This window comes from Syngnathus leptorhynchus, chromosome 21 (genome assembly GCF_054491065.1).
Source record: "Syngnathus leptorhynchus isolate UIUO chromosome 21, UIUO_Slep, whole genome shotgun sequence".
NCBI classification, from domain to species: domain Eukaryota; kingdom Metazoa; phylum Chordata; class Actinopteri; order Syngnathiformes; family Syngnathidae; genus Syngnathus; species Syngnathus leptorhynchus.
This window is the reverse complement of record NC_141215.1, coordinates 517,179-535,518: the sequence shown is the minus strand read 5'-3', so window position 1 is coordinate 535,518 and position 18,340 is coordinate 517,179. Positions and strand designations below refer to the sequence as shown.

General features: G+C 47.6%; 1 non-coding gene and 4 pseudogenes across 1 annotated transcript; all 5 read left to right on the top strand.

Moving 5' to 3' along the window:
• Nucleotides 1-9,683: 9,683 nt before the first annotated feature.
• On the top strand, nucleotides 9,684-9,802 carry LOC147039941 (5S ribosomal RNA). Its single transcript, XR_015063239.1, has one exon. It is a non-coding gene; the product is annotated as a 5S ribosomal RNA (ribosomal RNA).
• A 4,018-nt stretch (nucleotides 9,803-13,820) lies between these two features.
• Nucleotides 13,821-13,929, top strand: LOC147039940 (5S ribosomal RNA; annotated as a pseudogene).
• A 1,131-nt stretch (nucleotides 13,930-15,060) lies between these two features.
• LOC147039939 (5S ribosomal RNA) lies at nucleotides 15,061-15,177 on the top strand (annotated as a pseudogene).
• A 604-nt stretch (nucleotides 15,178-15,781) lies between these two features.
• Nucleotides 15,782-15,900, top strand: LOC147039938 (5S ribosomal RNA; annotated as a pseudogene).
• A 1,676-nt stretch (nucleotides 15,901-17,576) lies between these two features.
• Nucleotides 17,577-17,695, top strand: LOC147039937 (5S ribosomal RNA; annotated as a pseudogene).
• Nucleotides 17,696-18,340: the final 645 nt, after the last annotated feature.

The window sequence follows — 18,340 nt, the reverse complement described above, 5'->3', positions numbered from 1 at the left end:
GATAGTGTAACAAAGCTAAGGAGTCTTCCTTGCAAGCAGCTTCAGTTTCAGAGGCTATCAAGAGATCATCTACATAAACTAGAAGTTGGCTTTTGTTTGAAATTTGAAAATCAGCCAAACATGCCATGATAGCTTGAGTGAAAATAGTTGGACTATCAGCAAATCCCTGCGGCAATCTGGTGTACGTATAACTTAGTCCTTTAAAGGTAAACGCAAACCAAAACTGTGAGTCTGGGTGGATTGGCACTGAGAAAAATGCATTGCTAAGATCAATCACCGTGAAAAACTTCTGGTATGGTTTCAAAGTGTTCAGAAGTGTGTGCGGGTCAGGCACATTAGGTGCTCGTTTGTATTGCCTCATTTACTGCTCGTAAATCTTGTATCATTCGCCAATCAATCTTGTTGGCCTTTTGGACTGGAAAAATAGGAGTGTTGCAAGGAATATCTGAGCACTTCCTAATGATCCCTCCTGACAAAAGATCATTTACGACAGGGGCTATCCCATTTATTGCCTCCTGGTTTAAAGGAGATTCTCTGATCCCGGTTAGATTTGGATGTTAAGTCCCGTAGCAAATGGTTCCTTTGATCAGTCAAACAAATGTTGATGAGCCAGGGAAGCGCATAAGCGCGTGCCCTTCTAAACACCCACACCACTTCCTCATAACTTCGTTAGTAATTAGCAACAACTTTTTCTTTGGGTTTTTTGTTTTTGTTTTCTTAGCATTTAACTTGCACAAAATCACTCTTTTGTCCAAGCTGCTCTACCAATTTCCCATAGTAGTCTCCAACAACTTCAACCATTCAACCAATACTTTCCTTTCATTCAGGAAATCATTCGTCCCTGCTCATTTGCATCTCACACACAGTCACCAAAGAGGAGTCTTTTCAACACATTGGTCCCAAGCTATCCAAGTCCTCCACACAACATTCATATACCATTCTCAGCACAATCCCTATCCTAATGTTTCCGATAGAACAATTCACCAGTCCAAAAAAAAAAAAAACTCAACACATAAAAAAAAAACACAGCTTGCGAATTAAACCAGTTTTCTGTCTACAAACAGATTTCTTTCTTTTCTTCTCTTATTTATTTATTTATTTATTTATTTTATTCTTCAAAATTGTTTCTGTTTTGCGGTGCAAATTGGATAGACCACAGTCTAACAAATTTCTTTTGTACACAGGTTTAGCCAATTTTATCAGTTTAACAAATATGCACACACGTGCACAGCTCTCGGTGCGAGGGGAGGGGACCTGGCAACAATGATTCGTCACAAGCTGGCCATTTCTTGCGGTCGATCATGAAGCTGGTCCCACCCACGCACGCGAGGACAGCACATTCTAATTTTTCTATTTATCTTTTAGAAACAAGTTGTATTACTTTACCACTTGATTTGCAAATTTTAACTTTAGTGTGCACACATAATTTGACCCCTTGTCATTTGCCGGGCATACAATCAGCATTGTCATAATTTCATTGTATGTACAGGGGTTCTAATAACCTAAAAAAAATGTTTTAAACCAAAAGTAGGAGCATGAGCGGTCAAAGGGGAGGAAGCCCGTTATGCTGAAAATTTGGCTTTTCCTCTGCCCCTCCCTCCACCCTTTGATTGGTCTCGTTTTGCATAACGACACACTCTTGCAAAGTGTCCTCGTCTCCCACAGTTCCAACAGTTGTCAGAATCTGGTGGGGGTTTTGAACCATATGGCGGCCTGCGACCTTGTTGGCCTTGACCTCTTCCTCTGCCCCATTGGGAACTTTGGAAGAAAACTGTTGCATCTTCATCTACATGATTATCATCATCATCTAGATGAAATACATCAGAACCTTTGCCTTTCTTGAACACTTTGTCAGCGTCTCTGGCCCACTACATGGTTGTTGTAACACAAGCAGTGTGTGCTTCCACCAAGTGTTTCCACACCCTGTTGACTAATTCAGGTGGGGAACCATTGAGGAGCGCATACTTTAGCTGTTGCTGATAAGCAAGTTTAATGGAGCAGTGTCTAACTCCACCACCAGTTCTGCCTCTGACTTCAGCTCCACGTCTGACTTCAGCACCACCTCCAGCTCTGCCTCTGACTTCAGCTCCGCATTTGACTCCAGCTCCTCACTAGCTCTGCTACTAACTCCAGCTCCTCCTCCAACTCCAGCTTCACACCATCTCTGCCTCCGATCCCGGCCCCACACCAGAGCTGCCTCTGACTTCAGCTGAAGGCAGTTCCGTTCCGCCTCCAACTCCAGCTCCACACCAGCTCCGTCTCCAACGCCTTTTCCATGATGACATATTTTTTTTGGTCCCACCGGGATTTGAACTCGGGCCGCTGGGGTGAGAGTCCAGAGCACTATCCACTATACCATGAAGACTTCACTAGTGTTGCAGGGAAGGAATGTACACTATATGTTTTAATGGAGCAGTCTCTGACTCCACCACCAGCTCTGCCTCTGACTTCAGCTCCACTTCTGACTTCAGCACCGCCTCCAGCTCTGCCTCTGACTTCAGCTCCGCCTCCAGCTCTGCCTCTGACTCCAGCTCTACACCATGTCTGCCTCTGACTTCAGCCCCACTTCCGCCTCCAGCTCCGCCTCCAGCTCCGCCTCCAGCTCCACACCAATCTCTGACTTCAGCTCCACCTCCGACCCTGACTTCAGCTCCGCCTCTGACTCCAGCTTCACATCAGCTCTTCCTCTGACTTCAGCTCCACCTCCGACTCCAGCTCCACACCAGTTTTGCATCTGACTTCAACTTCAGCTCCGCCTCTGACTACAGCTCCTCCTCCGACTCCAGCTCCACACCAGTTCCACCTCTGACTCCACCTCCACATCAGCTCTGCATCTGACTCCAATTTCAGCTCTGCCTCTGACTTCAGCTCCGCCTCCAGCTCTGCCACTGACTTCAGCCCCACTTCCGCCACCAACTTTGCCTCCAGCTCCACACCTGCTCTGCCTTCAGCTCCGCCCCCAGCTCCACACCAGTCTCTGACTACAGCACCACCTCTGACTCCAGCTCCACACCAGCTCTGCCTCCAACTCCAGCCCCACACCAGCTTTGCATCTGACTCCAACTTCAGCTCCGCCTCTGACTTCAGCTCCACACCAGTTCTACATCTGACTCCAGCTCTACACCATCTCTGCCTCTGACTACAGCCTCCAGCTCCGCCTCCAGCTCCACACCAGTTTCTGACTTCGGCCCTACCTCCGACCCTGACTTCAGCTCCGCCTCTGACTCCAGCTCCACACCAGTTCTGCATCTGACTTCAATTTCACCTCTGACTACAGCTCCTCCAACTCCAGCTCCAAACCATCTCTGTCACTGACTTCAGCTCCGCCTTCGATCCCGGCGTCATACCAAATCTGCCCCTGACTTCAGCTCCGCCTCCGACTTCAGCTCCGCCTCCAGCTCCAGCGCCACCTCTGACTTCCGTTCCGCCTCCGACTCCAGCTCCACACCAGCTCCGCCGCCAACGCCTGTTCCATGATGACATATTTTTTTTGGTCCCACCGGGATTTGAACCCGGGTCGCTGGGGTGAGAGTCCAGAGCACTATCCACTATACCATGAAGATTTCACTAGTGTTGCAGGGAAGGAATGTACACTATATGGTTTAATGGAACAGCCTCTGACTCCACTTCCACACCAGCTCTGCCTCTGACTTCAGCGCCGATACCGACTCCAGCTCCACACCAGTTCTGCCACTGACTTCAGCTCCATCTCTGACTCCAGCTGCTCACCAGCACTGCCCCTGACTTCAGCTCCACCTCAAACTCCAGCTCCACACCAGCTTTGCATCTGACTATAATTTCAGCTCCGTCTTTGACTTCAGGTTCACATCAATTTCGCTACCGACTTCAATTCCGATACCAGTGTCACACCAGCTCTGCCTCTGACTTCAGCTCCACCTCTGACTTCAGCGCCGGTACCAGCTTCATACCATTTCTGCCTCTGACTTCAGCTCCACACCTGCTCCACCTTTGACCACAGCACCGCGGTTAGTTCTGCCTCTGACTACGGTTCTACCTCCACACCAGTGTCTGACTTCTGCACCACCTCCGACTCCAGTTCCACACCAGATTTGCATCTGACTCCAAGTTCTCCTCCAACTCCTGCTCCACATTATCTTTGCTTCTGATACCAGCTTCACACCAGATCTGCCTCTGACTTCAGCTCCGCCTCCAGCTCCGCCTCTGAGTTCCGTTCCGCCCCCAACTCCAGCTCCACACTAGACTTCACTAGTGTTGCATCATTGAATGGGATGCCATTATGCACCCTAAATTATTTTTTAAATGTTAATGGAATGGACTTCTCATCACCTTCAAGAGCTAGAGATTTACCGTTTTTATTTCCCATCTTAACTTGGTATTTTTAGATTTTTCCAATTTTTTTTTTTCAATTTTTTGTTTTTCTTTTTTGAGGATCCTCAATGCAGGATTAAATTTACCCTTCAACAAAATTACTAGCCTGTGTATTACCGTTGGTTTTTGCTAGTACTGTTTTTTTTTCAATTTATCCTACCATTCACACTCTCAACCACACAACTTTCATGCAAACAGCTCGGAAAAACAGACCAAAAAAAGAATCTACGCCCTTCTTCAATTAAGAAAAAGAAGCTCTGTCTTTTTTTTAACCTGTTCCTTCCACTGGGACTCCAACCCAAGCTGTTCTATGGCTCGGAAAAACGTACAAAGAAAAATCTACACCCTTCTTTGAATCACAAAAAAGAAGCTCTGTGTTCCTTAGCACGTTCCTTCCACTGGGACTCCAACCCAAGCCAGATCCTGCAGCTTGGAAGAACAGACAAAGAAGAATCTACGCACCTCTTCAATGAATGAAAAGGAAGCTCTGTTTTCCTTAGTCTGTTCCTTCCACTGGGACTTAAACCCAAGCCAGATCCTGCAGCTTGGAAGAACAGACAAAGAAGAATCTACGCACCTCTTCAATGAATGAAAAGGAAGCTCTGTTTTCCTTAGTCTGTTCCTTCCACTGGGACTTAAACCCAAGCTATATTCCGTGCACCTTCCACTCTTACGCGTTTCACAACAGCACAATCACACAATTTTAGGGCTTTAACTTACTTGTCCCCTGGTTCGTTGCACTGCCGGATCCCGTCAATCCACTGTAGTCCGACGAAGGCAGACCTAAGATGCTGGCCCAGCGAAGAATTTTCTTGCCAGGTCTTTTCTTTACCAGATCCTCCTAATGGACGCTGGCTTGTCGACAATGCAGCACGTCGTCCTCCGTCGATCAGCAGTGGGTATGTTGGATCCGGGTCACGGCACCAAAATGTTAGAGATGTTCCGACTCTAACTTATTTTGCAAGAACCACGCGAGAGACAATATGCCCTTTGAACACTTGCAAGTGGAGAATTTGTTCGTTACTGTAGATACAGCAATGTCCGAACAAAGTCTGCCGTTGAAGTCATGCAAGAGAGTATTTATTGAGAGAAGAAGGGTGGGGGTGAGAGTCAGCCAAGGTGGGGGTGACATTTGACATGTGTGGTGGTCACCTCAGCAAATGATTAACCACTTGGGAGGGTCCCAGTTTATCGCTCCACGAGGCCGTGGACATAAATCCTAGTGGAGCAAAACAAGGACGCCTCCACACCATCTGGAAAGCTTCAACAACTGAATGGTTAAACTTTTCAGAGTCACGGGAAGGTAAAAGGTTCAAACAAAGTTCATCATTCTAGTCTACATCCCAACATAATCATACGATCAAGATAGTTTATAAACCCTAACACTCTGCATCAATATTGTCTATAGGTGGGTGAAATTTGAATCTGGGACGTTTTCTGCTGGATGGTCCCATCAATTGTCATCAATGTCCACACAAAATCATAAAAATAGCACTACTAAAATTAATTCTGAAAAATCCAAAAAACAGGAGTCTAGGTGTTCCCCGTCCAGATTACTGGACCGCGGGACACCAACATCATCTCCAGCAATCCTGTCTGCCATGGGTTGTTTAATTTGGAATGCATTCTGAGACTCAAACCAGTACAAATTAGGAACGTGAGTTTTCCGCCAATCGGTCTGTTGCAACAACTGCTTGACCATTGAGCCCAATTGTCTGGCCTCGTGTCCTGGGGCAATAGCCGGCGAAATGTGTGGCACCCCTTTCTCTGTCATTTTGAACCATTGCATTTGTTCATATGTCAGTTCAGTTGCCGCTGCAACTCCCTATTTACGCACTCCTCTCATCTCACACACACACACACACACACACACACACACACACACACACACACACACACACACACACACACACACACACACACACACACACACACACACACGCACACACACATTCCCCCCAATTTTATTCATTTAGGATATTTTAGCGGTCTAATCTCTCACAGGAGGAACTGCTACCACCGGATGTTTTGGGGAGGCCTCACTTCTCCCAGGATCTCAAAAAACCTGGCTATTTGAATACGCTCGTCAACGTACCCTTGTCCACCACGACGAAGCTAGGTCCCGGACCTATCCGTAATACGCATAAGTCCCTGACTTTACCGTACACGTCACACACATAAGTTCCAAACTTATTCACCGTATGTATCTTAACTTCTTGCACACTTTATTTGATCTGAACAACAGTCTCCTCTTAAATTTCCTCTTTCAATTTGCAGAATTTAGACTTATAGTAACAGGTATTCTGCTAACCTTATCAGTGATGAGCGCTCAGGGTTGAGGAGACGTTGTACCAGCTCAACGTTGTGCACTTAACCCAAACGGTTCGCCGACCGAGAGACAGCGTCCCAGACGCTGTCCGGTGTCCTGGATTCAGACCACGAGTTGCCAATTACCCTTCTCTTGACATTATGTCGGGGTCACCAAGAAATTGTTAGGATACGGATTTTTAGCTATTGATCTGACTTCAAATTGCAATCAACACTTAACACAAGTTTGGATGTCCCAATCCACACACTGGCGCACCTAACAATTTTGCGAGTTCATTCTGTCAAAGAGAAGACCAGTAGATCAATCAGACCAAATTTACCAATTGTTTATTCCTAACAAAGCACACTAATACAGGCCTGGGTCCAGGGTCCCTCACACTAAAACTCGTGCGTTTTTGTGACCACCAAAAGACGACACATTAACTTCAATCGTTCAAGCAATCTTTTACAACACCCATCACGTATGGCATTCGGAAACTTCAGCCCTAGTTTTAACTCCGACATTGAAACTATAACCCGAGTTTGAAACGTAAATTGTGTGGTGTCATCCATACCGTTGTAGTTCACGTTTCTTACCGCTAGAGGGGAGACTAGGTACAGTAAATAAAGAGCCTTTTACTTTGATACAGCAAAAAGCAGGTCGCAACGGCAAATTCGTGCTACCACACAAAAAGCTGTCAATAACGTTTCATGATAGCCATGTTTCCGTGAAACACCAAAAGTCTTGGAAGAAAGCCTTTTTCGGATCTGGTTGTGACATGGATAGGAGACGTTCAGGGAATACCAGGTGCTAAAAGCCTTTTTTTTTCCCACGTCAATTGTGAAAGGAAACTTTTACAACAGCCATCAAGTTGCTTGGCACGGGTTTTCAGGGGCAATTGTGTCTATAAAATGCGAAACTCTGGAGACTCTGATGGCTTACGTCCATACTACCCTGAGAACACGCGATCTCGGAAGCTTAGCAAGGTCAGGCCTGGTTAGTACTTGGATGAGAGACCGCCTGGGAATACCAGGTGCTGTAAGCTTTTATTTTATTGTATTTTTTTCAATTCAATCGTTCAAGCAATCTTTTACAACACCCATCACGTATGGCATTCGGAAACTTCAGCCCTAGTTTTAACTCTGACATTGAAACTATAACCCGAGTTTGAAACGTAAATTGTGTGGTGTCATCCATAGCGTTGCAGTTCACGTTTCTTACCGCTAGAGGGGAGACTATGTACAGCAGTGGTTCCCAAAGTGGGCGGTACCGGTGGGAAGATCTGGGGGGGCGGTGAGGAAGAAGGGGGCGGTAGGGGGGCGGCAGTCTGAAGTCGAAGTCAGAAGTTCGAGTGGTAGATTTGAGGACATTTTATTGCTTGAAACTGCTGTGAACTCAAAGCAGCAGTCAAATGTCTTGAAAAGGGGAAAAACACTTCCAATGTAGTGTTTTTCCCCTTTTCAAGACATTTACTTTGATACGGCAAAATGCAGGTCGCAACGGCAAATCCGTGCTACCACACAAAAAGCTGTCAATAACGTTTCATGATAGCCATGTTTCCGTGAAACACCAAAAGTCTTGGAAGAAAGCCTTTTTCTTACCTGGTTGTTACATGGATGGGAGACGTTCAGGGAATACCAGTGCTGAAAGTCTTTTTTTTCCCACGTCAATTGTGAAAGGAAACTTTTACAACAGGCATCAAGTACCATCGTTGCTTGGCACGGGTTTTCAGGGCCGATTGTGTCTATAAAATGTAAAACTCTGGAGCCTCTGATGTCTTGCGGCCATACTACCCTGAGAACAACTGATCTCGTCCGATTTCGGAAGCTTAGCAAGGTCGGGCCCGGTTAGTACTTGCATGTACTACCACTAGAGGCGAGACTATGTACAGTAAATAAAGAGCCTGGCTCCCTGTGAACTCAAAGCAGCAGTCTTTTTTTGTAAAATAACCCAACATTACATACACATTGCCCTTCCATGTAGTGTTTTTACCCTTTTCATGACATTTACTTTGATACAGCAAAATGCAGGTCGCAACGGCAAATTCGTGCTATCACACAAAAAGCTGTCAATAACGTTTCATGATAGCCATGTTCCCGTGAAACACCAAAAGTCTTGGAAGAAAGCCTTTTTCGGACCTGGTTGTTACATGGATGGGAGATGTTCAGGGAATACCAGTGCTGAAAGCCTTTTTTTTCCCACGTCAATTGTGAAAGGAAACTTTTACAACAGCCATCAAGTTGCTTGGCACCGGTTTTCAGGGGCATTTGTTTCTATAAAATGCAAAACTTTGGAAACTTTGTCGGATTACGGCCATACTACCCTGAAAACGCCTGATCTCGGAAACTTAGCACGGTCGGGCCTGGTTAGTACTCGGATGACAGACCGCCTGGGAATACCAGGTGCTGTAAGCTAATATTTATTTATTTATGTATTTATTTTTTCAATTCAATCGTTCAAGCAATCTTTTGCAACACCCATCACGTATGGCATTCGGAAACTTCAGCCCTAGTTTTAACTCCGACATTGAAACTATAACCCGAGTTTGAAACGTAAATTGTGTGGTGTCATCCATAGCGTTGCAGTTCACGTTTCTTACCGCTAGAGGGTAGACTATGTACAGTAAATAAACAGCCTGGCTTCCGGTGAACTTAAAGCAGCAGTCAAATGTCTTGAAATGGGAAAAACACTTCCAATATAGTGTTTTTCCCTTTTTCAAGACATTTACTTTGATACGGCAAAATGCAGGTCGCAACGGCAAATTCGTGCTACCACACAAAAAGCTGTCAATAACTTTTCATGATAGCCATGTTTCCATGAAACACCAAAAGTCATGGAAGAAAGCCTTTTTCGGACCTGGTTGTGTGACATGGATGGGAGACGTTCAGGGAATACCAGGTGCTGAAAGCCTTTTTTTTCCACGTCAATTGTGAAAGGAAACTTTTACAACAGCCATCAAGTTGCTTGGCACGAGTTTTCAGGGGCGATTGTGTCTATAAAATGCAAAACTCTGGATATTCTGACAGCTTACGGCCATACTACCCTGAGAATGCCCGATCTCGTCAGATCTCGGAAGCTTAGCAGGGTCGGGCCTGGTTAGTACTTAGATGGGAGTCCGCCTGGGAATACCAGGTGCTGTAAGCTTTTATTTATTTATTTATTTTCACCCTCCTTGAGTCGTCACCTTATCGTGGTGGAGGGATTTGCGTGCGCCTATGATCCTAGGAGCCATGTTGTCTGGGGCTTCATGCCCCTGGTAGGGTAACCATGGCAGAAGGGTCCTAGGTGAGGGGCCAGACAAAGCACGGCTCAGAAGACCCCTTATGATGAAAAAAATATATGGATGTCGTTTTCCCTCGCCCGGACGCGGGTCACCGGGGCACCTCTCTGGAGCCAGGCCTGGAGGTGGGGCTCGAAGGCGAGCGCCTGGTGGCCGGGCCTTCGCTCATGGGGTCCGGTCGGGCATAGCCCGAAAAGAAAACATGGGTTCCCCTTCCAATGGGCTCACCACCTATAGGACGGGCCAAAGGGGTCGGGTGCATAGTGAGCTGGGCGGCGGCCAAAGGCGGGGACCTTGGCGGTCCGATCCCCGGCTGCAGAGGCTGGCTCTAGGGACATGGAATGTCACCTCTCTGGCTGGAAAGGAGCCCAAGCTGGTGTGTGAGGCAGAAAGGTTCCGACTAGACATAGTCGGACTTGCCTCCACACATAGTTTGGGCTCTGGTACAAGCCCTATCGAGAGGGGCTGGACTCTCTTCCACTCTGGAGTTGCCCACGGTGAGATGCGTCGAGCAGCTGTCGGCATACTTATTGCCCCCCGGCTGGGCGCCTGCACATTGGGGTTCACCCCGGTGAGCGAGAGGGTAGCCTCCCTCCGCCTTCGGGTGGGGGGACGGGTCCTGTTGTTTGTGTCTATGCACCGAACGGCAGCTCAAAGTACCCACCCTTCTTAGAGTCCCTGGAGGAAGTGCTGGAGAGCGCTCCTTCTGGGGACTCCATCGTTCTACTGGGTGACTTCAATGCTCACGTGGGCAATGACAGTGAGACCTGGAAGGGCATGATTGGGAGGAACGGCCCCCCCGATCTGAACCAGAGCGGTGTTCTATTATTGGACTTTTGTGCTCGACACGGATTTTCTATAATGAACACCATGTTCAGGCATAAGGGTGTCCATGTGTGCACTTGGCACCAGGACACCCTAGGCCGCAGTTCGTTGATCGACCTTGTAGTCGTGTCATCGGATTTGCGGCCGCATGTTTTGGACACTCGGGTGAAGAGAGGGGCGGAGCTGTCAACTGATCACCACCTGGTGGTGGGTTGGCTCCGATGGCGGGGGAAGATGCCGGTCCGACCTGGCAGACCCAAACGCTCTGTGAGGGTCTGCTGGGAACGTCTGGCAGAATCCCCTGTCAGGAAGAGCTTCAACTCCCACCTCCGGCAGAGCTTTTCCCACGGGGAGGCGGGGGACATTGAGTCCGAGTGGACCTTGTTCCGCGCCTCCATTGTTGAGGCAGCCGACCGGAGCTGTGGCCGTTAAGGTTGTTGGTGCCTGTTGTGGCGGCAATCCCCGAACCCGCTGGTGGACACCGGCGGTAAGGGATGCCGTCAAGCTGAAGAAGGAGTCCTATAGGGCTTTTTGGCCTGCGGGACTCTGGAGACAGCTGACAGGTACCGGATGGCCAAGCGGAACGCGGCTTCGGCGGTTGCTGAGGCAAAAACTCGGGCGTGTGAGGAGTTTGGCGAGACCATGGAGAATGACTTCCGGACGGCTTCGAGGAAATTCTGGTCCACCATCCGGCGTCTCAGGAGGGGGAAGCAGTGCACGGTCAACACTGTTTACAGTGGAGATGGTGTGCTGCTGACCTCGACTCGGGATGTCGTGAGTCGGTGACGAAGACCTCCTCAATTCGACCGACACGCCTTCCATTGTGGAAGCAGGGCCTGAGGACTCTGAGGCGGACTCTCCAATCTCGGAGGTCGAAGTCACTGAGGTAGTTAAAAAACTCCTTGGTGGCAAGGCCCCGGGGGTGGATGAGATCCGCCCGGAGTTCTTAAAGGCTCTGGATGTTGTGGGGCTGTCATGGCTGACACGCCTCTACAGCATTGCGTGGACATCGGGGACGGTGCCTCTGGATTGGCAGACTGGGGTGGTGGTTCCCCTCTTTAAGAAGGGGGACCGGAGGGTGTGTTCCAATTACAGGGGAATCACACTCCTCAGCCTCCCTGGTAAGGTCTATTCAGGGGTGCTGGAGAGGAGGATCCGTCGGGAGGTCGAATCTCGGATTCAGGAGGAGCAGTGTGGCTTTCGTCCTGGCCGTGGAACAGTGGACCAGCTCTACACCCTCGGCAGGATCCTCGAGGGTGCATGGGAGTTCGCCCAACCAGTCCACATGTGTTTTGTGGACTTGGAGAAGGCGTTCGACCGTGTCCCTCGGGAGGTTCTCTGGAGGGTGCTTCGGGAGTACGGGGTGCCGAGCCAACTGATAAGGGCGGTTCGGTCCCTGTATCACCGATGCCAGAGTTTGGTCCACATTTCCGACAGTAAGTCGGATTCGTTCCCAGTGAGGGTTGGACTCCGCCAAGGCTGCGCTTTGTCACCGATTCTGTTCATAATTTTTATGGACAGAATTTCTAGGCGCAGCCGAGGCGTTGAGGGCGTCCGGTTTGGGGACCTCAGCATTGCGTCACTGCTTTTTGCAGATGACGTGGTGCTGTTGGCTTCTTCAGTCCGTGATCTCCAGCTCTCACTGGAGCGGTTCGCAGCCGAGTGTGAAGCGGTCGGGATGAGGGTCAGCACCTCCAAATCCGAGTCCATGGTCGGTCGGGATGAGGGTCAGCACCTCCAAATCCAAGTCCATGGTCCTCGGTCGGAAAAGGGTGGAATGCCCTCTCCGGATCGGGGATGAGAGCCTGCCCCAAGTGGAGGAGTTCAAGTATCTTGGGGTCTTGTTCACGAGTGAGGGCAGGATGGAGCGCGAGATCGACAGGCGGATCGGTGCAGCGTCGGCAGTAATGCGGACTCTGTACCGGTCCGTCGTGGTGAAGAGAGAGCTGAGCCAAATGGCAAAGCTCTCGATTTACCGGTCGAGCTACGCTCCTACCCTCACCTATGGTCACGAGCTATGGGTCGTGACCGAAAGAACAAGATCCAGGATACAAGCGGCTGAAATGAGTTTCCTCCGCAGGGTGTCCGGGCTCTCCCTTAGAGATAGGGTGAGAAGCTCAGTCATCCGGGAGAGACTCGGAGTAGAGCCGCTGCTCCTCCACGTTGAGAGGAGCCAGTTGAGGTGGCTCGGGCATCTCATTAGGATGCCTCCTGAACGCCTCCCTGGGGAGGTGTTCCGGGCATGTCCCACCGGTAGGAGACCCCGGGGACGACCCAGGACGCGCTGGAGAGACTACGTCCCTCGGCTGGCCTGGGAACGCCTTGGAATCCCCCGGGATGAGCTGGAGGAAGTGGCTGGGGAGAGGGAGGTCTAGGAGTCCCTCCTAAAGCTGCTGCCCCCGCGACCCGACCCCGGATAAGCGGAAGAAGATGAAGGTGAAGGTGAAGATTTATTTATTTTCAATTCAATCGTTCAAGCAATTTTTTTACAACACCCATCACGTATGGCATTCGGAAACTTCAGCCCTAGTTTTAACTCCGACATTGAAACTATAACCCGAGTTTGAAACGTAAATTGTGTAGTGTCATACATACCGTTGTAGTTCACGTTTCTTACCGCTAGAGGGGAGACTATGTACAGTAAATAAAGAGCCTGGCTCCCTGTGAACTCAAAGCAGCAGTCTTTATTTGTAAAATAACCCAACATTACATACATATTGCGCTTCCATGTAGTGTTTTTATCCTTTTCATGACATTTACTTTGATACAGCGAAATGCAGGTCGCAACGGCAAATTCGTGCTACCACACAAAAAGCTGTCAATAACGTTTCACGATAGCCATGTTTCCGTGAAACACCAAAAGTCTTGGAAGAAAGCCTTTTTCGGATCTGGTTGTGACATGGATAGGAGACGTTCAGGGAATACCAGGTGCTAAAAGCCTTTTTTTTCCCCACGTCAATTGTGAAAGGAAACTTTTACAACAGCCATCAAGTTGCTTGGCACGGGTTTTCAGGGGCAATTGTGTCTATAAAATGCAAAACTCTGGGAACTCTGATGGCTTACGGCCATACTACCCTGAGAACACGCAATCTCGGAAGCTTAGCAAGGTCTGGCCAGGTTAGTACTTGGATGGGAGACCGCCTGGGAATACCAGGTGCTGTAAGCTTTTATTTTATTGTATTTTTTTCAATTCAATCGTTCAAGCAATCTTTTACAACACCCATCACGTATGGCATTGGGAAACTTCAGCCCTAGTTTTAACTCCGACATTGAAACTATAACCCGAGTTTTAAACGTAAATTGTGTGGTGTCATCCATAGCGTTGCAGTTCACGTTTCTTACCGCTAGAGGGGAGACTATGTACAGCAGTGGTTCCCAAAGTGGGCGGTACCGGTGGGAAGATCTGGGGGGGCGGTGAGGAAGAAGGGGGCGGTAGGGGGGCGGCAGTCTGAAGTCGAAGTCAGAAGTTCGAGTGGTAGATTTGAGGACATTTTATTGCTTGAAATACCAGACTGGGTGATCAATCCATTCCTAAATGTCGTCGGTGAAGAAACTGGAGTGGCAGAGGAAGAACTGATTTCAATTCAAAATGACATTGAGCTAAGGCCAAAGTTCAAAAAGTCATATCAAGATTTTTGGTTCCAAAAAAAAATCTCTGACTGCTATCAAGTGCTGTGGAACAAGGTCAAGATGTACTTTATTGCCTTCCCCACATCATATTTAGTAGAACGGGGCTTCAGTGCAGTCGCCTTGCTTCTTTCCAAGCAAAGAAACCGACTGAAAATTACTGACCGCGGGGATCTACGACTTCTTCTTAGTGAGTTCCAGCCTGATGTTGAGAAGCTTGTGTCCCTGCACCAAGCACATCCATCCCATAATATTAAGTGTGAGACAAAAATGTTACTGGTGGAGTGTTTAGGTCTTTACCATTCTATGTTGCTGAAACAGTTAAAACAGTTAAAAAATGAATTGGTTTGCTAAATTGGGTTTTATTTGTGAAATACACATCAGTGTTTAACCTCTTTTCAAATTGCAGCATACCAAATATCAAGAAAGAGGTGTTTGTTTCCATATGTGTCTGTGGGGGGACGGGGGGCTAGGAACTCACTAGGGAGCCAAGGGGGCGCCAGCCTGCAAAACATGGATGGGAGATGTTCAAGGAATACCAGGTGCTGAAAGCCTTTTTTTTCCCACATCAATTGTGAAAGAAAACTTTTACAACAGCCATCAAGTTGCTAGGCACAGGTTTTCAGGGGCGATTGTTTATATAAAATGCAAAACTTTGGTGACTTCGACGGCTTACGGCCATACTACCCTGAGAACGCCCGATTGTCCGATCTCGGAAGCTTAGCAAGGTCGGGCCTGGTTAGTACTTGGATGGAAGACCGCCCGGGAATACCAGGTGCTGTAAGCTTTTATTTTATTTTTTTCAATTCAATCGTTCAAGCAATCTTTTACAACACCCATCACGTATGGCATTCGGAAACTTCAGCCCTAGTTTTAACTCCGACATTGAAACTGTAACCCGAGTTTGAAATGTAAATTGTGTGGTGTCATCCATACCGTTGTAGTTTACAATTCGTACCACTAGAGGGGAGACTATGTACAGTAAATAAAGAGCCTGGCTCCCTGTGAACTCAAAGCAGCAGTCAAATGTCTTGAAAAGGGGAAAAACACTTCCAATGTAGTGTTTTTCCCCTTTTCAAGACATTTACTTTGATACGGCAAAATGCAGGTCGCAACGGCAAATCCGTGCTACCACACAAAAAGCTGTCAATAACGTTTCATGATAGCCATGTTTCCGTGAAACACCAAAAGTCTTGGAAGAAAGCCTTTTTCTTACCTGGTTGTTACATGGATGGGAGACGTTCAGGGAATACCAGTGCTGAAAGCCTTTTTTTTCCCACGTCAATTGTGAAAGGAAACTTTTACAACAGGCATCAAGTACCGTCGTTGCTTGGCACGGGTTTTCAGGGGCGATTGTGTCTATAAAATGTAAAACTCTGGAGACTCTGACGGCTTACGGCCATACTACCCTGAGAACGCCCAATCTCGTCCAATCTCGGAAGCTTAGCAGGGTCGGGCCTACTTAGTACTTGCATGGGAGACCGCCTGGGAATACCAGGTGCTGTGAGCTTTTATTTTATTTTATTTTTTTTCACTTCAATTGTTCAAGCAATCTTTTACAACACCTGTTAGAGATGTTCTGACTCTAACTTATTTTGCAAGAACCACACTGGAGACAGTATGCCCTTTAAGCACTTGCAGGTGGAGAGCTTGTCTGTTACTGTAGGTACAGCAATGTCCTAACAGACTCAGCCGTTAGTCTCTTACAAGAGCATATTTATTGAGAACAAGTAGGGTGGGGGTGACATTTGACATGTTTGGTGGTCACCTCAGCAAATGGTTAATCAGTGCAGAGGGTCCCAGTTGGTGGTCACCTCAGCAAATGGTTAACCAGTGCAGAGGGTCCCAGTTTATTGTTTTACGAGGTCTTGGAAATAAAACCTAGTGGAGCATTTTAGATGACTAAGTAAACAAGGATGTTTCCACACCATTTGGAAAGTTTCAACAACTGAATGGTTAAACTTTTCAGAGTCAAGGAAAGGTAAAAGGTTCAAACAAAGTTCATCATTCTAGTCTACATCTCAACATAATTATACGATCAAGATAGTTTATAAACCCTAACATATCCCTCCTGTTTATCATATGATTATGCCCACCCCGATCAATAAAACATAAGTAAGAAAATATAATGAAGAAAGAAAAACAACAACAAAATCTAAACACAGAAACAGCACATCATTGTGTCCATCACTTGCAAAGCATTTTCGATCATCATTTCAAAATCATTAGTGTTCTGTAAAACATGCTCGGCTAAACATCATTTACGCAATCTACGTAGATCAATTTTAATGTGTGAGTGAAAAACCTGCGGCAAGATGTCATAATGCAGGAAAAGTCTCACACGGTCCCTCTGCCTTAGGCGACCAGAATGTTACCAATAACAACAGTTAAGACAAAAATTTGAGGCGAGACTATGTACAGAAGTGGTTCCCAAAGTGGGCGGTACCGGTGGAAAGATCTGGGGGGGCGGTGAGGAAGAAGGGGGCGGTAGGGGGGCGGCAGTCTGAAGTCGAAGTCAGAAGTTCGAGTGGTAGATTTGAGGACATTTTATTGCTTGAAATACCAGACTGCGTGATCAATCCATTCCTAAATGTCGACGGTGAAGAAACTGGAGTGGCAGAGGAAGAACTGATTTCAATTCAAAATGACATTGAGCTAAGGCCAAAGTTCAAAAAGTCATATCAAGATTTTTGGTTCCAAAAAAAAATCTCTGACTGCTATCAAGTGCTGTGGAACAAGGTCAAGATGTACTTTATTGCCTTCCCAACATCATATTTAGTAGAACGGGGCTTCAGTGCAGTCGCCTTGCTTCTTTCCAAGCAAAGAAACCGACTGAAAATTACTGACCGCGGGGATCTACGACTTCTTCTTAGTGAGTTCCAGCCTGATGTTGAGAAGCTTGTGTCCCTGCACCAAGCACATCCATCCCATTAATATTAAGTGTGAGACAAAAATGTTACTGGTGGAGTGTTTAGGGGGGGGGGCTAGGAACTCACTGGGGAGCCAAGGGGGCGCCAGCCTGCAAAACATGGATGGGAGATGTTCAGGGAATACCAGGTGCTGAAAGCCTTTTTTTTCCCCACATCAATTGTGAAAGGAAACTTTTACAACAGCCATCAAGTTGCTTGGCACGGGTTTTCAGGGACGATTGTGTCTATAAAATGCAAAACTCTGGAGATTCTGATGGCTTACGGCCATACTACCCTGAGAACGTCCGATCTCATTCGATCTCGGAAACTTAGCAGGGTCGGGCCTGGTTAGTACTTGGATGGGAGACCGCCTGGGAATACCAGGCGCTGTAAGCTTTTATTTTAGTTTATTTTTTTTCAATTCAATCATTCAAGCAATTTTTTACAACACCCATCACGTATGGCATTCGGAAACTTCAGCCCTAGTTTTAACTCCGACATTGAAACTTGTTAGGATACGGATTTTTAGCTATTGATCTGACTCCAAATTGCGATCAACACTTAACACAAGTTTCTATGTCCCAATCCTGCGGCAAGATGTCATAATGCAGGAAAAGTCTCACACGGTCCCTCTGCCTTAGGCGACCAGAATGTTACCAATAACAACAGTCAAGACAAAAATTGCTCGTGATTGTTCAGCCGTCGGGGGCTTGGCATGCCCACTGTTGGAGGGTGAGCACAATTCTCACCCCCTTTGCAGCACTGCTTCATCGGGGGAGAACTTGGAAATGTCTGCCGCGCGGTTGTCGTCTTCAGTCTTCAGTGGCCAGGGGAGACTACCTGGCCACCAAGGGGGAAGAGGATTATTCTGCCTCTATTTGAACTGGGGGCGGGGACGCTGTCGATGGTCGGTTGTTTATACTTCAGATTTAGCAGTAGTTGTTGTGTCTGTGTCAGCGTCTTACCACCATCTTGCTCTGCTTCATACCATACCGTTCCATTACAGGAATGATACACCCTCACTCGTTCTCCTTTCGCTCC